The following is a 22,882-nucleotide window of genomic DNA, read 5'->3' on the forward strand; positions in this document are numbered from 1 at the left end:
CCAGAGAAGGATGGATGGGCTTCAAGCAGGACTAAAAACGCCCCAAATTTTCATGGAAGAGCCTGAAATCTCAACAGAGACTTTCCATGCTGAGAGATCAAAAACTCCTGGATCAAAATCTGGATCCTTGGATTTTTCCATGAGTCAACGCCTCTGTCCAATCCTTCAGAGATTCTGGAGCAAGAGGAGGAAAATGTCACCCAAATCCTTTAAAAAAGGTTCCTTTCTTCCCTCCTCTTCTCTCTCACTTCCCTTTCCCCCTCAGCATTAATTTTACTCCTCCCAAATCATTGCTGATACCATTAATTAATTAATAATTAACTCATCTGAGTCAATGCCTCCATCTGATCCTTTGGAGATTCTGGAGCAAGAGGAGGAAAATGTCACCCAAATCCTTTAAAAAAGGCTCATTTTCCCCCTCCTTTTCTCTCTCATTTCCCTTTCCCCGTCAGCATTGATTTTACTCCTCCCAAATAATTGCTGATGCCATTAATTAATTAATTAATTAACTCATCTGAGTCAACACCTCTCCGTCTGATCCTTCAGAGATTCTCCCATGCTTTATAACAAAGTCTGAAATCCTTTTAAAAAGGTTCATTTTTCCCCTCCTTTTCTCTCTCCTTCCCTTTCCCCCTCAGCATTGATTTTACTGTTCCCAAATAATTGCTGATGCTGTCAATTAATTCATTAATTAACTCATCTGAGTCAACACCTCTGCCCAAACCTTCGGAGATTCTCCCGCGCTTTTTAACAAAGTCTGCTTCAAATGGAGCTTCCTCTTCTGGATCAATCCAAGGAATCCTACAGATCCAGCTCCACCTCTTTCCAGCCTGGGGAACTCATCCCAGCTGGAATTCACCCAAGGAGCTCCTTGCTGGCGGACAAGTGGTTGGCAGAGATCCCGGGAATGGCTCTGCCTGGCAGTGTTCCTTGGATGGCGGGAGCAGCGGAAGGATCGGAGCACGGGAAGGAGGAGGGCAGCTCTGGCTGGATTGTGATTCCCTTGGAGGAAAATCAATCCTAATCCCTAGGTTTCAATCCCATGGATCTGTGTCCTGCGCAAATAAATCAATAGGGAAGTAAAATCTGTCTCGGTTTGGGAAGTCAGGTGGGTGTCTGCTAAGGAAGGCAGGATCCTCCCCAGGAATGGAAAAATGTAAAACCCCCCAAAAATTGCTATAAATTTCAAATTAAGGGGCTCTCAGGCAAAAAAAATGTGGGAGCAGGGAATAACAGTTCTTTAATAGGGAAGACAATAAAAGGATAAAATGAACAATGCAGTGAACCAAACCAACAGTGACAGGGTCAGAACCCAGCCTGACACCCTGTGGGTCAGGGTGTGGGCAGCAGAACCATTGGAATTGTGGCTCAGCCCTCCTGCAGTGCCAGGGGTGGCTCTGCTGGAGCAGGGATCCTGGAGAAAGGTGCAGTCTCTGCCTCTGGAGATCCAGGGCAAGAGGCAGCTGCTGTTCCTCTGGGGAATCCAGTGCAGAAGCTGTGCTGGTGTTCCAGAATCTCAGATTATATCCAGGTAGGAATGCTTGGCTGGTGTTCCAGAATCTCCAGATTATATCCAGGCAGGAATGCTGGGCTGGTGTTCCAGAATCTCCAGATTATATCCAGGTAGGAATGCTTGGCTCCTCCCTCTGGGCTCACATCTCCCAATGGGATGCTGCAGTTCTTATCAGCCATGCAGGGACATTCCATGGCTGTTATCAGCAGTGTCCCCCCAGAGGGAGGAGTGGGTGTGTAAGAGATAAGGCAAACTGCCCCCGGAACAGGAGACAGCTGCCACACAGGGGGCAAACAGAACACATCCTGCCTTGCAATCTGGGACCACGTGATAAATCAATAAATAAAAATCTGCCTTCCTCCGTGTTCACACTTTTCCAGGACAAGTACTTCACCAAAAAAAAAACCAAAACCTGAAACAGAGGCAGTGAGACTCCAATTAACAGAAAAATAATAGGTTTTTTTGGGGGGGGAATTATCCTTTCTTTCTGTCCAGGAAAAAGAGCAGGATGAGGGCTGATTCCAACACAGCCCTCAAAGGACAACATTAGATTAAAAAATTTGGGGCACTAAGCAACCATAATTGAGATTATTAGTCAAAATTTGCATCCTGGCTCCCTTAACTACTTATTAAAATTAAATTAATTTAAATCAAGTAAATTAAATTGAAACCAATTCAAGTTTTGCAACATTGAACCTGCCTGTATTTGATATTTTTGTATCCAATTAAATCTCTACTCTTCTTTAAACAGGATTAGGGGAGTATTTGGATAATCAGGATCACGTCAGGGATTAAATGACATTTGAGGTTAATCGCATCCAAATAATCTTCCTGGAGCATTCCCAAAAAACCATAAACAAACAGGAAAAGCCAGGCACGGACTGACCATCCCTGCGACAAATTCCAGCTCTCCAGATGTTCTTTAATCGTTCAGCAAACCCCAACAGCAGCAGCAGACCAGGGAGAGAAGTCTGGGAATGAGAATATTCCTGCTGAGAATTCAAATTTTGTGGATATTTTCCTGCTTCTCTGCCCTTTCCTTCTAGAGCCAGGAAAATGCCAGGTGGGAATCTTCAGGGAGAGGAGGTGACGGGGGCCCTGGAGCTGTGAAACCCCTCAGGTAAAGGAGGGCACCTGGAAAGGGTCAGGATAAGGTGCCGTGTCCAGGTATCCCAAAATCTATCCCTTAATTCCTAAATTTCTGCATGGAAAGAGTGGTCAGGCCTTGGAACTGCTCAGGGAGCTTTGGAATGCCCATCCCTGGAGGTGTCCCAGGAATTCCTGTTATCCTGGGACACGAAGTCTGGAGAAAATTCCCAGCTGTGCTGCTCTCCCACACACAGGGCCCAGAGTGAAGGCTGAATTCCAGTAGCCGTCCCTCAGACCGGGAATCTTTTCCCTTCAAAAGAAAACTGATTCCAAATTGTCCAAAGCTGCTTCAAGGCACAGACTGAAGGATCCAAGACCCAGAATATGGGACAGAGTTTCCACCCTGTTTCATGGGAATTTCAGTCTCCACAACTCCCTGAAGGGAGGTTTGTAGCAAGGCAGGGATTGGGCTCTGCTCCCAGGGAACAGGGACAGGAGCAGAGGGAACGGCCTCAGGCTGGGCCAGGGTTGGACACCAGGAGGAATTTCCCCATGGAAAGGGGGCTCAGGCCCTGGAACTGCCCAGAGAAGTTTGGAGTTCCCATCCCTGGAGGTGTCCCAGGAATTCCTGGACGTGGCACTCTGTGCTGTGGTGATCCCAGAGATCTGGGATTCCATCCTGGAATCTTTAAACTTGGGAAAGGCTTCCAAAATCCAACCTTCAAATCCCACCATGCCCAGGGAAATCTTTCCCGCCTAAGCAGCCCCAGTCCTGGTGCAAAGGCAAATTCATTGGATAAGGAGCAACTTCTTGGCCAGAAAGGGGAAGGAGTTGGGCTTTCCAAGTATTCCATTATTACTTTTCCACTGAGATTCTTGTGGCTTCCACTCGGGACTGCGATCTCCTCATGCCGGGTGCAACACAAACTTTCAGATTTCATTGTCCAGAGAAATGGTGGATGCCTGGAAGTGTCCAAGGCCAGGTTGGATGGGGCTTGGAGAAACCTGGGACAGTGGGAGATGTCCCTGCCCATGGCAGGGGTGGCACTGGATGGGCTTTAAGGTCCCGTCCATCCCAAAACATTCCAGGATTCCCTGACAATCCAATGTCTAATATGTACAATCTAGAGAGCCATAGATCCTCTAAACTTCTGGATGTAATTCCTGCCCTGACAGTTTTCCTGGGAGGTCAATGCTCGAAAGGATCAATGGATTGGAATGCTCAGGATTTTTCTACTTTAATTATTTGCTGATCCTGGAAGTATTTCCAACCTCAGTAATTCCTTCATTCCATGGCTAGAACCTCATCCCCAACCTATTCCTTCATTCCTAAACCTGCAGGGAAGGGCACTGTGGGAATCTGTTATGTATCTATTGGGATAATCCCATTGAACCCTGGCAATGATGAAATCCCTGGACAGAGGCACCAAAATTTGGGAAAATCCAAGCACTGGTGGCCAACTGGCAGCTCCTGAGCTTCACCAGTAGCACGAGGAGCTCCAATGCAGCATTGGCTGCAGCCCAGCTGGCACAGGGAGCACAAATCCCTGGATGAGGTGGGAATAAACCGGGAAAGGCTTCACCATGGGGACACCCTGAAGTCACCTCCTCTTGTCCCACCACAGCAGATCCTGACGGACAATCCATGTCCCACCCGGGGGCGACTCCCATCCCTTCCCTTCCCTTCCCGTGGATATGTGGCGCAGGTTGAGTCATTCTCGGCAAATCCAAATAACTTTTGGCAAATCTGGCCTTTAGGCTCAGCCTGTAGGCTTGGCTTTGTCCCCAGACCAACCAGGAGCAAGGGAAGGTCATGCAGGACAACCTCCAGCCCTTCCACCCTGATCCATCCGGAGCACTTCTGGAAAGCCCTGGAGAGAATCCAACGCGTCCATTTTCGACTGGAAGCTGCCAAGCCAAACAAAGCCGTCGTAGCCACATGAATGAAATCCACATGTTTTTATGGAGTGTTCCCTTCAGATGGATCCACACACGGTGGAAAGCAGAGGAATTGTGCTGATTTTGAAGGAAAACCATCCGTGAAGGAGCTGCCAGATCTCCTTATTGCAGAACGCTTTTTGCACACAAAAAATTCCCTTTTTCCCCCTTTTCCTCTTTTTTTTTTTTCCCTTCTCCCTAAATGAGAAGAGAGAAACAAAAAAATCCCTATAAATAGCTCTACTGTACCGCTCTGTCTGAAAACTCAGGGAATATTTTACAAGCTGGACTCAGAGCCAGAATTTGGGACCTGCAAATGGGAGCCCTTTCTGTGGTGGTTTAAAAATGTGGGGAAATCATAAAATGAGGAATGTCTCAGCTTTAAAAAAAAAAAAAAATTGAAAAAGGGAATCCAAACCCTCAGGTCTGTATTCCTGTTTTTTAATGGATTAAGTACAGGGGAAGCATTCTTTAATTTGGGGGTGCTTGGAAGGGCCAGGAAAGGATCTAAAGGGAAGGATTTGAGAGTTAATTAAAAGCAGCTGAAAATAATCAAATTTAAAATGAGGGATGGGGGGAATTGCAATGTCCAAAAAAATGTTTTTACATTTTACTCCTTTTTTTTTTTTTCTGCTTAGGGTGACCTGGGATGTAGGATGGCCTTGAGTCTCTTGTGGACATGGACCTGTTCTTCAGAGACCTGAAAAACCATGGAATTCCAGAGGGGTTTGGGTTTGAGTGGTCTTTAAATCCCATCCCGTTCCATGGGCAGGGACACCTCCCACTATCCCAGGTGGCTCCAACCTGGCCTTGGACACTTCCAGGGATCCAGGGGCAGCCACAGCTGCTCTGGGAATTCCATCCCACATCTTCCCCACCCTCCCAGACAGGAATTCTGCCTCAATCTCCCATCCATCCCTGCCCTCTGGCAGTGGGAGCCATTCCCTGTGTCCTGTCCCTCCATCCCTTGGAAATTTTCTCTCTCCACGTTTCCTGCAGCTCCTCCAGGTCCTGGAAGGCCACACTGAGCTCACCCCAAAGCTTCTCCTCTCCAGGGGAACATTCCCAGGTCTCCCAGCCTTCCCTCCCAGCAGAGCTGCTCCATCCCTGGGCTCACCCTGGAGCCTCCCCTGGGCTCTCTGCAGCAGCTCCAGCTCCTGCCCGTGCTGGAGCCAGGGCTGGGGCAGCTCTGCAGGTGGGGCTCACCTGGGACAGGGGCAGGATGGAGTGACACCATCATGGAGCTTCGTTATGTGCTTCCACAGAACTCCAAAAATCCACCCCTGCTGTTATTCCACACTGCCCAATTCCACCTGTCTGGAATGACTTCATTAAACCTGAGGAGAGCAAAAAAATCCCGGAAGGGTTTGGATGAGAAGGGACTTTAAAGCTCATCCCGTCCCATGGGCAGGGACACCTCCCAGGATCCCAGCTGGCTCCAAGCTGTGTCCAACCAAATCCCACCACCAGAGCAGTCTGAGGCAGGTTTGTTCTTTCCTTGCATTATCAACAAAATTAACAAAATCAACAAAATTAACAAAATCAACAAAACCCTGAAGCGATGTTGATGGTTTTGATGGATCCGCTGATCCTTGCAGTGCTTTGCTTTTTTTTTTTTTTTTTTGAGGCAGATTTGTCCCTCTCTTGCGTTGTCAACAAAACAAACAAAATTAACAAAATCAACAAAACCCTGAAGTGATGCTGGTTGTTTTTGATGGATCCGCTGATCCTTGCAGTGCTTTGCATTCCAATGCCCGGGAATTTGCCAGGTGGTTTTTGATGGATCCGCTGATCCTTACAGCGCTTTGAATTTTTTTTTTTTTTTTTGAGGCAGATTTGTCATTTCCTTGCATTGCCAACAAAACAAACAAAATTAACAAAATCAACAAAATCCCAGAGTAATGCTGGTGGTTTTTGATGGATGCTCTGATCCTTGCAGTGCTTTGCATTCCAATGCCCAGGAATTGCAGCCCTGGGAGTGATTATCTTGGATTGGCATGGCTGGAATCGCTTTCCTACAGAGGAATAATCAGGAAAAGAAGATATTTTCATTTGTGTGAATGATTTGAGCCCCTAAAGCTCTGAGGGGAAGGAGCTGTTCCAGAGCATCTCTGGCAGCTCCGAGGCTGCTAATGAGGGAATCTTTATGGAGCTCCCCACTGGGAGAAAGGGAAAATCTGGGATTTATTTCTTCATGTAGTTTGCGCTTTGGCAGCCGGAGGTGAAATTAAGACAGCAAAGCAAACAAAAATCAGGCACCGTCAGCGAACTGGAGGCTGTGGAGCAGAGAGGGATGGGAATTTAATGGGAAAATGAGGGAAAAATGAGGGGAAAAAGGGGTTCTGGGAGAGGGGAGACACAATTCTTTCCAGCCATTATCAGCAAATCCAGGTTTCCTTTTCCAGGCTGGAGATTTGAGCCTGAGGGCCCAGAAGCAGGAAGAGGCTACAATATGCAGAATATCCTTGGGAGAAGTCGAGGAGATAGGGAAGTTGGAATGACATGATCCTAAAGGTCCCTTCCAATGCAACCCGTTCCAGGATTCGATGGATAGAAGGAATTTAAATCCAGCTGGAGCATTTCCATGGGCTGAGGGAAAACAAAGGAATTGGGAAGTTTCCATGTGGGCATTTTTAAAGGGAATTTCTCCATTTCTCAAGGGAATTCTCAATTTGTAAAGGGGATTTTCCATTTTTAAAAGAAATTTTCTATTTTTAAGGGAATTCTCCATTTTTAGAAGGGGATTATCTTTTTTTTTTTTTTTGAGGGAATTCTCCATTTAGAAAGAGAATCTTCAATTTTGAAAGGGAATTTTCCATTTTTGGAAGGGGATTCTCCATTTTTAAAGAGAATTTTCAATTTCGAAAGGGAATTCTCCATTTTTAGAGGAATTTTCCATATTAAAAGGGAATTGCTGATTTTTAGAAAGGAATTGTCCATTTATAAAGGGAATTCTCCATTTTTAAAGGGAATTCCCCATTTGTAAAGGGGATTTTCCATTTTTAAAAGAAATTTTCTATTTTTAAGGGAATTCTCCATTTTTAGAAGGGGATTATCTTTTTTTTTTGAGGGAATTCTCCATTTAGAAAGAGAATCTTCAATTTTGAAAGGGAATTTTCCATTTTTGAAAGGGGATTCTCCATTTTTAAAGAGAATTTTCAATTTTGAAAGGGAGTTCTCCATTTTTAGAGGAATTTTCCATATTAAAAGGGAATTGTTGATTTTTAGAAAGGAATTGTCCATTTATAAAGGGAATTCTCCATTTTTAAAGGGAATTCTCCATTTGTAAAGGGGATTTTCCATTTTTAAAAGAAATTTTCTATTTTTAAAGGAATTCTCCATTTTTAGAAGGGGATTATCTTTTTTTTTTGAGGGAATTCTCCATTTAGAAAGAGAATCTTCAATTTTGAAAGGGAATTTTCCATTTTTGAAAGGGGATTCTCCATTTTTAAAGAGAATTTTCAATTTCGAAAGGGAGTTCTCCATTTTTAGAGGAATTTTCCATATTAAAAGGGAATTGTTGATTTTTAGAAAGGAATTGTCCATTTATAAAGGGAATTCTCCATTTTTAAAGAGAATTCTTCATTTTTAAAGGGAATTTTCTATTTTTAAAAGGGGATTTTCCTGCTTTCGGCTGGGATTTAGGTGGTTGAAGGCAGCAACCAGATTTCCCTTTAGAATTCCCTGTTCGAGACTGGAAGCTTCTTGTTGCCGTGGGATTTTTTGGGAATACAGGTTGGATGGTGGCAGAGAAGCCGCCCTTTGGATTCCCTCCCAAAGGGTTGGGAAGTCCAAGCCATCCCATGGAAAGATCCAATGGCCAATAAACGAGGGATCCCAGACCCTCCTACTGCTGTAATTCCTAAAATCCCTTCCTTCATTTTGGAGACCAAAGGATGGATGAGATCAAGCTGTGAGTTTTTTCCAGATTAAACTCGGTTTTGGGTCTTCTGAAGGAAAAGCAGCCACTAAAGAGGCTCAAAAATCCCAGGATTTTCCAAGGTCTGGCTCCTCAGGGATGGGGATGTGGAACCAACTTGTGGTGAGGAACTGGGGAAGGGACAGAGAATTTTTTTTTTACTTTGGGATTTTTTAGCAAACCTTCATTTTAAATTGGGAAAATCCAGCATTAATCCCTCTAATCAATGGGAAAAGCTGAAGGGATTCCGCCACGCCCAGGATTTGGGATGGGATACATCAGGATGATTCCCCGCTGGACACAGGAAGGGTTTTCAACACCTGGGGTTTCCTGAACCACATCGCAGTGGATTTTCAGCTGAATTTCAGGAATCTTCAGGGAAGGAAACAGGGCTCCCTCAGCATTGGCACAGAGATTTTATCAACTCCCAGATATCTGGGCCAAAAAGGAGTTTTTAGACCATTTCCTCATATGATTAAATTCCCCAAGGCTTCAAATCCCCCGATTCCCTCATGAGGAGCCACAGCCTGGATTTGCCGCACACCAAAACCCAGAGCTCTCCACTCCCACCCGTCCTGGTGCTCGCATGGGAGCAAAATCAGGGAGTCAGGAACGAAGATTTTTTTTTTGCTGGTTTTTTTTTTTTGGAACTCAGCATTTTGTGGTTGTAAAATGAAGCATTTTCTCCCAAACCACTTTTGAGGAGAAAAAGGTGTATTTGGAGAGCCAGACTTCTCCAGTGGTTTGCTGGTTTCAGTTTGGGTGGTTTTGTTCAAAGCCAGGGGTGATTTTGGATTTCAGTTCCCAAAATCCATTGGCTATGAACTGAAAATAGAAACCCTAGGCCACTCAGAGCCAGAGATATTTTTTTTAAAACCTATTTTATTTTTTCCCCACATTTTAAATCCTTTTTTTTTTTTTTTTTTTTTTTTTAATGAAAGCCAGAAACTCATTTCAGGGGGGACAGCAGGGAGAACTTATGGATCCATTCCAGTTTTTCTATCCTTCATTTTTTAATAAAGATGAGGTTCTTTTTGTCTCTTCCAAACCTTCTAACGCTCCTAAAAATGGTGTTTAATTAGTGCAGAAGGTTTTAATGAGGGCGGAGCACTCGTTCATCTGGAGATGGAGATAGGGGGAGGACTGGGGATGTTTTCACACTGACAGAGAGGAAACACGAACTTCCATCATTTTTCATTCTTTATTTTAAGCATCCCCATCTGCCTTGTAAATCCCCCCCTTGGCTGCTGAGGAATGGAGCCTTCTTCCCTAAAATCCTGCTCTTTTTTTTTTTGAGGAGAAATCCTGCTAAAAATGTCATTTGATTCCAAATCCAGATGTTTATTGAGTCTAAATCCACTCCCAGCCCTCCAAAGGAATTGTCTGGCGGTTTCGGACCTTTTGCTCTTATGAAATTTGGGAATCATCCCTGCTGAGAGCCTGGATTAACTTCAGGATCAGGATAACAGGGATGGCCTGGATGCAGGGTGACATCAGCAGAGCCTCCGCTCTCACTGGTGCAAAGAAAGACACCGGGAACACGTTCCCTGGGAATGGCTTCCAGCAGGAACCTGACTCGTCCCAAAACTCACAGATGTCTTTTCCACTGGCCTGGGATCACAAAACGAAGCTTTTTATTCCCAACTTCCTGGCTCCGACTCCAGCTCCGTGCTTGAAGTCTCTCCCCTTGAAGTCCAGCTGGCAAAGGAGGCGATGAAATGAAGGATGAGGGACAACTCCCAGCGGATCATCCCATCCCTGCTGGCTCTGGGAGGCAGCAGGGGCACCTTCCACCATCCCAGGCTGCTCCAGGCCCTCTCCAGCCTGGCCTGGGGCACTGCCAGGGATCCAGGGGCAGCCACAGCTGCTCTGGGAAAGCCAACCCAGTCCCTCACTGCTCCCTGTCTCAGTTTGAACAGACAGGTGTCTGTCTGCTAAGGAAGGCGGGAGCTTCTCTTGAAATGGAAAATGTTAAACCCATCCCTACAAATTATTATAATTTTGAAATTAAATGGCTCTGAGGCAAAGATATGGGAGTAGGAATGACAGTTCTTTAGTAGGAAAAATAAATTAAACAAAAAAAAGCAGCAAAATACAGAACAGCACTGCCAGAGTGAGAGCAGTCCCTGTCCCCTGTGTGTCAGGGGGTGGCACAGCCCCATCCCATGGGGGCTCAGCCCTCCTGCAGTGCCAGCTGTGGCTCTGCTGGAGCAGGGATCCTGCACAAGGGGGGAGTTTTCCTCTGCAGCTCCAGGGCTGCTGCAGATGGGCCTGGGCTCCCTCTGGCCATGCAGGGCAGCAGAAGCTGCTCCTCTGGGAATGCACTGGGCAAAGGCTGCTGGGCTGTGCCAGCACCTCAGATTGGATCCAGGTAGGAATGCTTGGCTCCTCCCCTGGGCGGAGCATCTCCCCATGGGATGCTGGGATTGGATCAGCCCTGCAGGGACACTCACTGGCCATGGGCAGAAGATAATTAATAATTAATGGCCCATGAACAGAAGAGAATTCATAATTAATGCCCCGTTTACAGAGGGTATCTCCTGGAGGGAGGATTGGTCGGAAGCAATAAAGAAAAAACTGCCCCATGGACAGCAGAGAACTGCCCCAGCTCTGAGAGACGGCAAATAAAATACACGCCCCGGCCACATCCTGCATTTCCGACCCAAGACACTCTCCCAGGGAATTATTCCTCCCCCGTATCCCAGCTAACCCTGCTCTCCTTCAGGCTGAAGCCATTCCCCCCTGTCCTGTCTCTCCAAGCTTTCACCAACAGTTCCTCTCGGGAATTTTTGCAGGTTACCCCAGGGATTTTGCAGTTTTCACTGAGTATATGAAATAATTTAGCTCAGCTTGATAAAATCAGAGTGTGCCAAATTAAATTCAATCCCTGACACTGTGTGGAGGCAGCTGAAGGAAAGGGAAAAGTGTGGATACGCAGAAGGAAATGGTTTTCCCTTAAAAACAAAGAAATACAGATATTTTAATGAGATTAAAAACTATTCCTAACGTGCCTTTCCCTCACAAACCGTGGTTTCTTTTATCTTTTTTCACCTCTCTTTCCATCCTCTCCATGCACAAAAATTCACCTGGATTTCATTTAATCCCCTTTTGAAAAGTAGGATTTAATCCTTTGGGAAGAGTTGAAAAAGGGGGTTATGGATTAGCTTGTCTGAGGCAGGTGCAGAGACACTGCTCAATGATGGGGTGGAATTCCTGGATTTCCAAACAGAAATTCCTGGATTTCCCTGGCCCGGCTGCTGAGGCTCCCTGAACCGGGTTTATTTTTCAGATCTGGGAAGAATCTCCCAAAATCTCAGGGAGCTGAGCAGAGTCAACCTCTTCTCCCAGGGAAAAGGGAAGAGGGAATTTGTGCCAGGAGAGGTTTTAATTGGATGTAAGGAAAATTCCCTTCACTAAAAAGGTTGTCCAGAGCTGGAGACAATTCCTGAGGGATCCCTGAAATATTTGAAGCCCTGTGGGTGTGGCACTTGGGGGCATGCTCAGTGGAGGCCTTGGCAGTAGTGGATTAATGCTTGGGCTTGTTGATCCTAAAGGATCTTTTCCAGCCTCAGCAATTCCACGATTCCGTGTTAATTCCAGCCTCAATCTTTGCTGCCAGAAGCGGGGCTGAGCTGCTGTTTCCAGTTAATTTTGATGAACTTTACATGAGCTTAAACAGATTAAACTCAGATGCACATGGAGCCCATCCCTTTTTATGATGGAATAAGTGGATTAAAGCGATTCCAGCAGATAGAAAAATCTCTGATCTGCGCCACAAACTTTTTCTTGCCACAGAAATTAAACTCAGCCTCTCTCTGAGCAGCTGCCCAGGCCAAAAATGCTGCAAATAAAGAGCTGAGGGTAACGAATCATCCCTAATATTCCATGGCATGGCAGGGAAGCAGTGCCGTGGGATATTCCCATGGATCAGTGGGAGATAAGATCCTTGTTTGTGACCTGGGAGAGAACTGAGCACAGGCGTGAATGAAATTCACGGGTTTTACTCAAGTGGGAAGTGCCAAGAAAATCCCAGAGGATGGAGGATTTGTGGAATGGGGCCAGAAGAGGCAAAGGAGAAGGGATAGGCAGGAGCAAGCCAAAGGGAAAATTGGGAATTTTCCCTTTGGAAAGGGAGATGGAAGGAGAGATGGAAGGAGATCAAAGAAAACAAAGCTGCAAAATGTGAAAAAAAAAAATGGGGGAGGCCCTGAAGTGGAATTCCCAGAGCAGCTGTGGCTGCCCCTGGATGCCTGGAAGTGTCCAAGGCCAGGTTGGAGCAGCCTGGGACAGTGGGAGGTGTCCCTGCCATGGCAGGGGTGGGAATGGGATCATCCTTCAGATCCCTCCCAACCCAGATTCTGGAATTCCAGGATTGTGCAGCGCCTCTTTTACACAGGTGGCACAAAATAAATTCCAGTGGTGTCACAGACTGCCAGGACATGGGGTATTCCCAAGAAACTCCGAGGAAAACCACTTGGATTTTCCTCAAAATGGATCTTCAGCTCCTGCTGGATTGTTCCTGTTGTCAGACTTATTCAAACACCTTTTCCAGAGCTGCAGACATGGAATGTCAGGGCAAGGAAAAAGCAGAGGGACACCAAGGAAACAGCTCTGGCTCCCAGCGAGGAGAGTGGGAAGAGGGAAAGGACCATCCCAGACTGTTGGTTTTCCCAGCTTTTACAGAGACAGAGCAACCGGGAGGCGTTTAGAAAGATTTTATTCCGTTATCAGCCTCGATGAAGGCTGAGACGTGAGAGGCGTAAAACTCAACACCGATCCATCAGAAACCAACTCATTTCCTGGTCGCAAACCCCTGTAAATGTTTTCCAGCCTGTTAGCTTTTGCCGCACAACGCTGCCAGTACCTCCAACACCGATCCCCTGCCATTCCGCCCCGCCTCTTGTTTTGTGGTCCTGCTACGACGCATCTTCCACAGTTCTCATTCTCTGTAATATCTGGTCTGTTTGCAAGGCCGTGCTTTGGAACTCGTTGGAAATTATTTCCAGCTCAATCTCTCTCTCTCTCCCAGCAATGTCATCTCCATTCCATGGCCTTCCCAAGCCAGCACGCTTCATCTCAGAGTTTGCATAAAAAAATGTAGAAGACCATACACGAACTTTCTATCAAGTTCTGAGAATTCTTTACAAGCCCATTTCTCACATCTGACTACAAAGTTTAACCTCCCAACCTTCTGGGACGAGTCAGGAGCTGGGAAATGCAAGGAAAGGTTGGAAATCCTCCTGCCCCTTGGAGGCTTTGAAGCTCCTGGAGGACGTTTTGCTCTTCCCAATTCCCAGAGAAGCTGCCCCCGAATCCCTGGAAGTGTCCAAGGTTGGACAGCCTGGGACAGTGGATTGGGATGGAGTTTAAGGTCCCTTCCAAACCCTTCCATGATATTCAAGCAGAGCGACCCCAAATCCCTGCCCCTGGTGCCAGCTCCCCACCGTCGGAAATCGGGAATCTGTGGCTCCGTAAAGCACAGCTCTGTTTCAGGGCCTGGAATAATGTCCTCAAGGAGAGAGAGGCGTTACAGCTGGATATTATGGCATCAGGAGAGTGATCTACCACCCCCGAATCCCGCTGAGTGCACAAAAATTCCCTTTTCCTGGCTGGCAGGATCCTTCCCCTCAGGATAAGTGGCCATTGCATCCCGTGTGTGCCCCACTTCCAGCTCAGCTCCCTGCTGGCCCACGGCTTCTCCCACCTCAGCACTCCCTCTTCCTCCTCCAGACTGGCTGCAGAGCAGATAAATCACCTCCTATCAACCTCACAATCACCTCTTATCAAACTCACAATCACATTTTTATCAACCTCGCAATTGCCTCTGATCAACTGCACAATCACCTCTTGTCAATTAACCTCTTATCAACAGCACAATCACCTCTTTCGGACCACACAATCACCTCTTATCAACCACACTATCAGCTCTTATCAACCTCACAACCACCCCTCATCTACCTCACAATCACCCTTTATCAATTCACAATCACCTTTTATCAACCTCACAACCACCTCTTATCGACCTCACAATCACCTGCTATAACCTCACAATTACCTCTTATCAATTAACTCGTTATCAATTCCCAGCCACCTCTTATCGACCTCACAGTCACCTCTTATCAATTCCCAACCACCTCTTATCAACAGCACAATCACCTCCTATCAATCCACAATTAATAACCTCCTATCAATTCACAATCACTTCTTATCAACCCCTCAATCAAAACCTCCTACAAATTTGATTCTGGGAAAAAAACCCAAAAGCATTCACCCAAAAATTTTATTAAAGCTTTTTTTTGGCAGAACTTTTCCACTCATTTTGGGTGATTTTTTTTTGGTTTGTAGGAAAATTGTCCTTTCCCAGGTTATTTTTTGAGACCACGGATTTTAGCATTGATCCAAGAGTTTGTATGAGGAAATAAATAAGACATAATGATTAATAATTATAATATTTATCGTAATTAATTAATAATTCTCTAATAAAGAAAATATTCATTAATGACAGGATTATTGCTGGGATAAAGGAAGCAGAAAAAAAGTTTTTTGAACAGCTGAATCTCAGTTTTATCCCAAATTTCCTTCCTGGAGCAAAGCCGGGTGAAAATGCTGAGCTGAGCTTAACGCAGCCCCTCCATCTCCTCGGGAATTGACCTCAAATCCCACGGCTCCTGCTCCAAATTTTCTCATTTTGGAAAATTACAGGCTGCAGCTTGGCTCTGCTCTCCCCCACCTGGATGTTCCTCCCTTCCCAAACCCCAGCTCCGAAGGCCCCTGATCCCCTCCCGGGAACAATCCCACAGAATATCCCACAGAACTCTATTTTCAGTCCTAATTAACGGCCCGGGCGGCTTTTGTTTGCTTTTCTGGTTGAACCATTTTTACTACTCCACCTCCTCCCTCGTTTTTCCAGGAAGAATGTTCCGTGTGCACCCCACAATTAAATTCCAGACAGCGCTGGGGGAGATCTGGGCTATTCTGAAAGACAAACCAAAAAAAAAAAAAAAAGAAATAACAACCCAAGGTGCTCAATCTATATTTGACCACCCAAAAATGAGGCGAGGATCCTTCCAGGCAGAGGGGAAAAAAAATTATAAAAATAAAAAGCTCAACTCAGCCACTGTGGGAGCCTCTTTTTTTTGGAAAGGCAAAACCAGACCCAGAGTTCAGCCCAAGTGATGAATGCAAGAAAAAAAGCAAAATTTTGTGGTTTTCTGCCTTTAATCAGCTTCCACCTGACCCCTGGGGATTTGTTTCTATTCGAGCTCCGTGTGGGATTTGGGACTGTGATCCCAGAGCGGCAATTTGCAAATTAGGACCTGCACTTGGAGGGAATTAAAACTGGATTTAGCTGGGGCACAGCCACACCACTGTCTTCTCTCAAGGTCTTCTTTATTCCCTGCTGGAGCAGCCTCCAAAAGCTGCGGCAAAGCCCAGGTGGAGTTTTGGGAATGCCAGGTGGGGGTGGGACAGTGAAGCTGAAATGATTTTCCACCAAAACATCCCCCAGGACAGAGCTGCTGAGCCCAGAGTTACCCCAAATATCCCAAATATCCCCCAGGACGGAGCTGCTGAGCCCAGAGTTACCCCAAATATCCCAAATATCCCCCAGGACAGAGCTGCTGATCCCAGAGTTACCCCAAATCCCAAATATCCTCCCAATTACAGCAGCTAATCTCAGAATTACCCCAAATCCCAAATATCCTCCTGGTCAGAGCTGCTGATTCCAGAATTAACCCAAATCCCAAATATCCTCCCAGTGAGAGCTGCTGATCTCAGAATTCCCCAAAAATCCCAAATATCCTCCCTGTACAAACTGCTGATCCCAGAGTTACCCCAAATCCCAAATATCCTCCCCATTACAGCAGCTGATCCCAGAATTACCCCAAATCCCAAATATCCTCCCGGTCAGAGCTGCTGATCCCAGAATTACCCAAAATCCCAAATATCCTCCCAGTGAGAGCTGCTCATCCCAGAATTCCCCCAAATTCCAATTATCCTCCCTGTACAAACTGCTGATCCCAAAATTACCCAAAATCCCAAATATCCCCCACGTGGTTGCGTCCATCGCTCCACTTCAGCGTCCCCCTGGAACCCAAGGAATTCTCTCAGAAGGGACATCACAACATTCCCAGATGGAACAGCACCTGCTAAAGCCCAGCCTAAATATTTAGGCCGCCTTAGATGGAGCTTGGAGTCCTGTGGAAGGTGCCCATGGCAGGGGAGTGGAATTGGATCTTTCCCAAAGTTCTTTCCGACCCAAACCATTCCCAGAATTTATGCCGAATATCCAAAATGTTCCTCGGAGGGCAGAGACACAAAAGGCGCCCCCAGGCCTTGGTTTCCAGCAGGAGGATTTAATCCCATAATGTTTTCCTGCTCTGGGCTGAGTGGGAAGAATCCATTCCATTCCCTAATCCCAAAAGTATTTTCTGGAGGTGCTGCCTCGTGCCTTTAGGACCTTGCACCTGATCCTGAATTAATTACAGGGATTGATCCAACGGGAGCTCCTGCCTGGCCCATCCCCGTGGACACGGTGACACCACAGCCTGGAATTCCAGCGGCTCAGCCACCGGGAAAACACAGAGGAAAAACATTCCCAAGGGATCGATCATCCCATGTTTTGTGGGGGCTGGAAAAGAGATTCCAGGAGGAGATCCCACAGCAGGGAGAGCCGGGAATGGGCAATGCCAGGGAAATTCCTGCCCGGCCACGCCCGGCTCCGGAGCGATTTCCCTCCCTCCCGGAATCCCACTCCACCCACACCCACTGAGAGCTTTAATTCCGGCCTCATCCCAGAAAATCGCATCCCTGCACATTCCCCAACCGGACACAATGGAATTACAAAATCCTGGAATGCTTTGGCTTGGAAGGACCTTCAAGATCATCTCATCCCATGGGCAGGGACACCTCCCACTGTCCCAGGTGATCCAAGTGTCCAACCCGGCCTTGGGCACTGCCAGGGATCCAGGGGCAGCCACGGCTGCTCTGGGAATCCCATCCCAGCCCCTCCCCACCCTCCCAGCTGGGAATTCCTTCCCGAATTGAGCTTAAAAGGTTCTTGAGCTTGGAATTAAAACTGGGAATTAGGTAGAGGAAATATTGGGGATTTGAGGAATTCTGAGCTCTTTCTGGAGCTGGGGGCCAAGGCTTTGGAATCCCTCAGGGAATGTTGGAATATTCTCTCTCCGTGCTGATGCTGAGCTTGTCTGATTTGCCTCAAAATCCAAACTGGAACAATTGGAAATAATGGAATTTTTGGGGGTTGGATGGGATCTTCAGGAACATCCAGTTCCAACCCCATGCCAGGAACGCTTCCCACTAATCCAGACTGCTCCAAGTGTCCAATCCTTGGGCACTTCCAGGGAAGCAGAGGCAGCCACAGCTGCTCTGGGAATTCCATCCCAGCCCTTCCCCACCCTCCCAGGGATGAATTTTTCTTGGTCTCCAAGCTAAACCTGCCCTGCTCGCAGCGATATCCCGAGTTCCTGGCGACAAATCCTGGAAGGAAAAGGGAAAAGCTCCCAGAGCAGCAGCAGCAGCGCTGGGGGAGCCTCTTATGGGGATTTTGGAAAGAATTTCGGATGAGTCCGAGACAGGACCTCTGAGCTGTTTTTGATGATGTGATTTATTTTCTTATCTTCCACACGGGCGGGAAGGGTGAGCTCAGCTCACACCTTCACTGCGCGGCTCACAAGGTCACAGGACCCCGAGTTAAAGACCTTTTAAGGATTTATTGACCAATAAAACGCTGCCAACAAGGATATTTATGTTTGGTTTTGACCCAATCCTCAAATATTTCATCTTACGGACCCGTGCTACGGTGTGAGCTCCCTTAGCCGATCCCGTCATGGCACACAAACCCACAGCGCTGCATTCCAAACTCCTCGCTTGCCTCTGTAACTGCTTTTATTTTTTTATTGTTAATTATAATAATTAAATATAAATTAATATTTGCTCTTCTCAAACTCCAAACCTCTAAACTTTCCTCTTCTCAGCTTAACGCGCCTCTGCTTTAAACCACAAATCCACGTTCTCACTTCCAGCACCTCGGAGCTTGGGAGCCTTTTCCAAGGTCTCAGATCAAATCCTGGGTTTCATTCTAAGCCCAAAGTTCTGGGAATTCCCTGCATTTTGGATTCCAGCATCTCTTTTCCTTGGCTTTCATGAAGCGCCAGACTGGGACAGGGAAGTGCAGGAAGCTGGAAGGAAAAAACCCAGGAATGGAAACAGGAATGGTGGGAGCAGGGATGGACGGTTGCCATGGAAACCGCTCCTCCTTCTTGCAGTGCTTCCCTGATTTTGGATAGTTCCAACATGGATAAGGCTCCCTGATACTTCCATTCCGGTGGGAGCTGTCCCTGGCCATGGCAGGGGGTTGGAATGGGGTGATCCAACCCAAACCATTCCAGGATTTTGGGATTTCAATCCAAACACCTCATTACTGGTGCTGACACTGAACTGAGTGCAAGGAAAGAGATTCTGGAAGAGTTTGGCTTCCTTATTCCCACAGAAAATGGGAGCACGATCCAGAAGTTTCCATAAATAGGAAGAGTGTTTTACTTTGCCCAAATGAAAAAACCGAAATAAATTGGGATTTGGATAAATCCTCCAATAAAATTCACACACAGCTGGCAGAAGGAAAAGCTTTGGAAGATCCCCCTCAGTTTCAGAGATTTGGGATTCTCGTGTCATTCCTGGCTTTTCCTGAGCATTCCCTTATCCTCCCCAGACCCTTCTGGGATCCATGGGATCCATCCGGATGGAAACGTTCTGGAGACCCTTTGGAAAACCCAGTGCATTCCACGGATATTCAGGAAACACTGGAGTACCTGAACTTTACATCTTCCATTCCTGGAAGCCAGGTGGCTTCAGAGCCCTTCTTCTCCTGCTTTTTTTTTCTTTTTTTATGGAATCATGGATTGGTTTCAATCCCCTAAAATCGTCAAGTCCATGCTTTAAACCCCAATTTCCACATGGATAATAAATCCCTCCAGGGATGGGGACTCCAAACCTCCCTGGGCAGCTCCAATCCTTGGCCACCTTTTCCATGAAGAAATTCCCGCTGATGTCCAACCTGAACATCTCCTGGCCATTCCCTCTCCTCCTGTCCCTGCTCCCAGGGAGCAGATCCCAAATTTTCCCCCTGGCTCTCCCCTCCTGTCACAGCCGGAAGGTCCCCCCTGAGCTTCCTTTTCTCCAGGATGTTTGATGGAATTAAGGGAGGAATTCCTGAACTGAGGGAGAGATTCCTCTCTTCCCACGGCAAACATTGAAATTGGGCCGATGGGAAATATTCCCAAAATGTTCATTTCTCCAACTGATTATATGGATAATGTGGATTTCTCCAACTGATTAATGGATAAAAATATAAATTATATGGATAATTTCTCTAGGGACATCCACGATCCCAACATGAAAATTCGGCTGAGGTGACGCTTCCAGGAGACCTCATGGAATTTGTTTTCCTGCTCACCCACACTCCCACCTCGTTCCTTTTCCTTGGAAAAGCCTCAAACTGGGAGCTCCTCTGACTTTGCCCTTTGGAAGTTCCCCGGGGTGACAGCAGGACCTTGCTGGGGCGTGTTTTCCATGGATTTGCTTCCCTGGATTCAGTCCAAGAGGGAAGGATCCTTGATGGGATTAAGGGAGGAATTCCTGAACCGAGGGAGAGATTCCTCTCTTCCCACAGCAAACACCAAAACTGGGATAATGCAAAATTATTCCCAAAATGTTCATTTCTCCACATAGATTGTATGGATAATGTGGATTCCTCTGGAGACATCCATGATCCCGACACCAAAATCCAGCTGAGGTGAAAATTCCACAAAACCCCATGGAGTTTGTTTTCCTGCTCACCCACACTCACCCCTCATTCCTTTTCCTTGGGATTGCCTTGGAAAAGGCACAAACCCGACTTTGATGTTTGGAAATTCCCAGAGGTGACAGCAGGACCTTGCTGGGGCGTGTTTTCCATGGATTTGCTTCCCTGGATTCAGTCCAAGAGGGAAAGACCCTTGATGGGATCAAGGGAAGAATTCCCAAAGCGAGGGAGAGATTCTGGGCTGATGGGAAATGCTCCCAAAATGTTCATTCCTCCCATTGACTGTGCGGAGAGGGATAACTCGGAGTTCTCTGGAGACATCCATGATCCCGACACCAAAATCCGGGTGAGGTGAAAATTCCACAAGACCCCATGGAGTTTGTTTTCCTGCTCACCCACACTCACCCCTTGTTCCTTTTCCTTGGGATTACCTTGGAAAAGGCACAAGCCCGACTTTGCCCTTGGGAAGTTCCCCGGGGTGACAGCAGGACCGTGCTGGGGCGTGTTTTCCATGGATTTGCTTCCCTGGATTCAGTCCAAGCGGGGTCAGGAGGTTCCTGGTATTCCCAGGGGGGATTTTCCAGGAGCTGCTTAACAGAGGACGGGAATGCCCCGGGAATGTCCCGGGAATGCCCTGGGAATGTCCCACCAGAGCCCGGGACTCAGGTCACTGCTCCCGCTGCCGCCGGAGGGCTCAGCCAGCACTGTTCCCCCTTTCCAGGTGTTTCCATGGGCTCCGCATTCCTGGGCGCTGGGGCAGGACAGGGGGAACAGCACAATCCCTTTCCAGGGGCACTGGGAATGCGTCTAACAAATGCTGGAACACCCCATTTTCCCTTCTGTTTTCCATGGAAAACCAACCCAGGGAGAAAATCGGGAGAAATCAACACCAGGAGCAACTTTGGCTGGAAGATTTCCCAAATCCAGGCTTAATTTCCCATCCCAAATAAGCCCAAATTCCTCAAAACTGGGTCTAATATCCCAGACAAGATCCCCTCTAGTGGGAATTTCTGGAATACGTGGAGATCCTGGAATTTACTCCTGGTCCTGACTGGGTGATTTTTCCTCCTCCAGGACCAGCATCACCTGAATCCAAGGAAATGAGTGATCCTGCCATTATTCCCTGGGTTTCTGGGAATTAAATGCAACTTTTGGCTTCTGGAATTCCATTTCCACCCAAATACAGGACAATAAATCTAATTTCCCACTAAAAATTCCTTTCTGTGGCTGTGGCTTTTCCAAGGCAATTTCTCCATCTGCTGGTGGAAAAGCAACTCCCAAAGCGCTGGAATTGCTCCGGGCTGGAATTTTCCACCTTTTTTTTCACTTCCTGGCTTCCAGATCCCACTGGAACAGGGAAAACATCGGATCAGGACTGGGAATTTCTTCCTTCTGTTTCCTCTTCAGGAATTGGGACGAGTTTTATGGGCAGGATGATCCCTGGAAACTCTAGGAACGGATTCCCTGATCCCAGAAATGGATTCCCAAATCCCAGGAATGGATTCCCTTGTCCCAGGAGTGAATTACCTGCATTCATCCCAATCCTGGTAATTCCAAACCCAATTATTCCCAAAGGATAAATTCTATTTTTTTAAACAGAAAATCCCTTTTTCAAAATCAGTAAGACATTCCCACAAATCTTTCGGATCTGATCCACAGGATCTGGAATATTTGCTTGGAAAAAAAGGGATCGAGGTGGATTCAAAGGATCCCCCCAATCTCAATGAATATTTTATTTTGGTTTTTGATTATTTTAATGGGCAGGGGATGGAAGTTGGATGAGGGAGAAGGAAATCCATGGAAAAGAAAAGGAGCGGATTTTCCTCCTGGAAACCTTTGGATTGGGAATAAATCCCTCTGCAAATGGAGCCACATCCCAAATTTCCAGTACAATTCCAACTGCAGGACAGGGAGTCCGAGTTTTCCTGCCCCAATCCCAGCTGGATCCCATCCTGGAGTTTTTAAGGCACAAATATCCCTTCCCAAAATTCCCACGGATCCAGCAGATCCCAGGGAGCAAAGCCTGAATCCAACAGAAAAATCCTTTTTATTGTCATGATTCCTGATTAAACGGGGCCTTGAAAATTTGGGATTGGGATGGAAATTCCAAAGAAATCCAATCTTTGTATCCATATTCCCACTTTTCCATCAGTGCCATTCCAAGATTTGGACTCCTCTGTGCCCAGGGGCAGAATTCCCAAAGCTGGAATTTCAGATTTCCCTGGATAATTCTCTCCCCAAACATTTCCATGGTTCTGGACATCATTCCCAATGTCTCTCCTGGAGTTTTCCACCTTTTCAGGTGCTCTGGAATTTTGGGACTTCTTGGAGCTGAGCAACCTCGCTCAGACGGGAAATTCCCTTCATTTTTCCAGGCTCATTTCCCACCAGAAGGAGTTGGGTGGGAGAGAAGGGAAAGGAAAATCGGGATAAGGGAAAAGTGGGAAATATCTTGGCACTGAAAAATCTGTGTTGAAAAAAACAGCAGGAAAATCGATCATTTCTATCGATTCAATAGAAAATAAATCCCATTCCTGGGGATAAGGGACTGGAGGGAATTCTCCCTGTGGAGGAGACAGTTCCAGGATATCCTGACTTTCAA

This window comes from Molothrus ater, chromosome 1 (assembly GCF_012460135.2).
Source record: "Molothrus ater isolate BHLD 08-10-18 breed brown headed cowbird chromosome 1, BPBGC_Mater_1.1, whole genome shotgun sequence".
NCBI lineage: Eukaryota > Metazoa > Chordata > Aves > Passeriformes > Icteridae > Molothrus > Molothrus ater.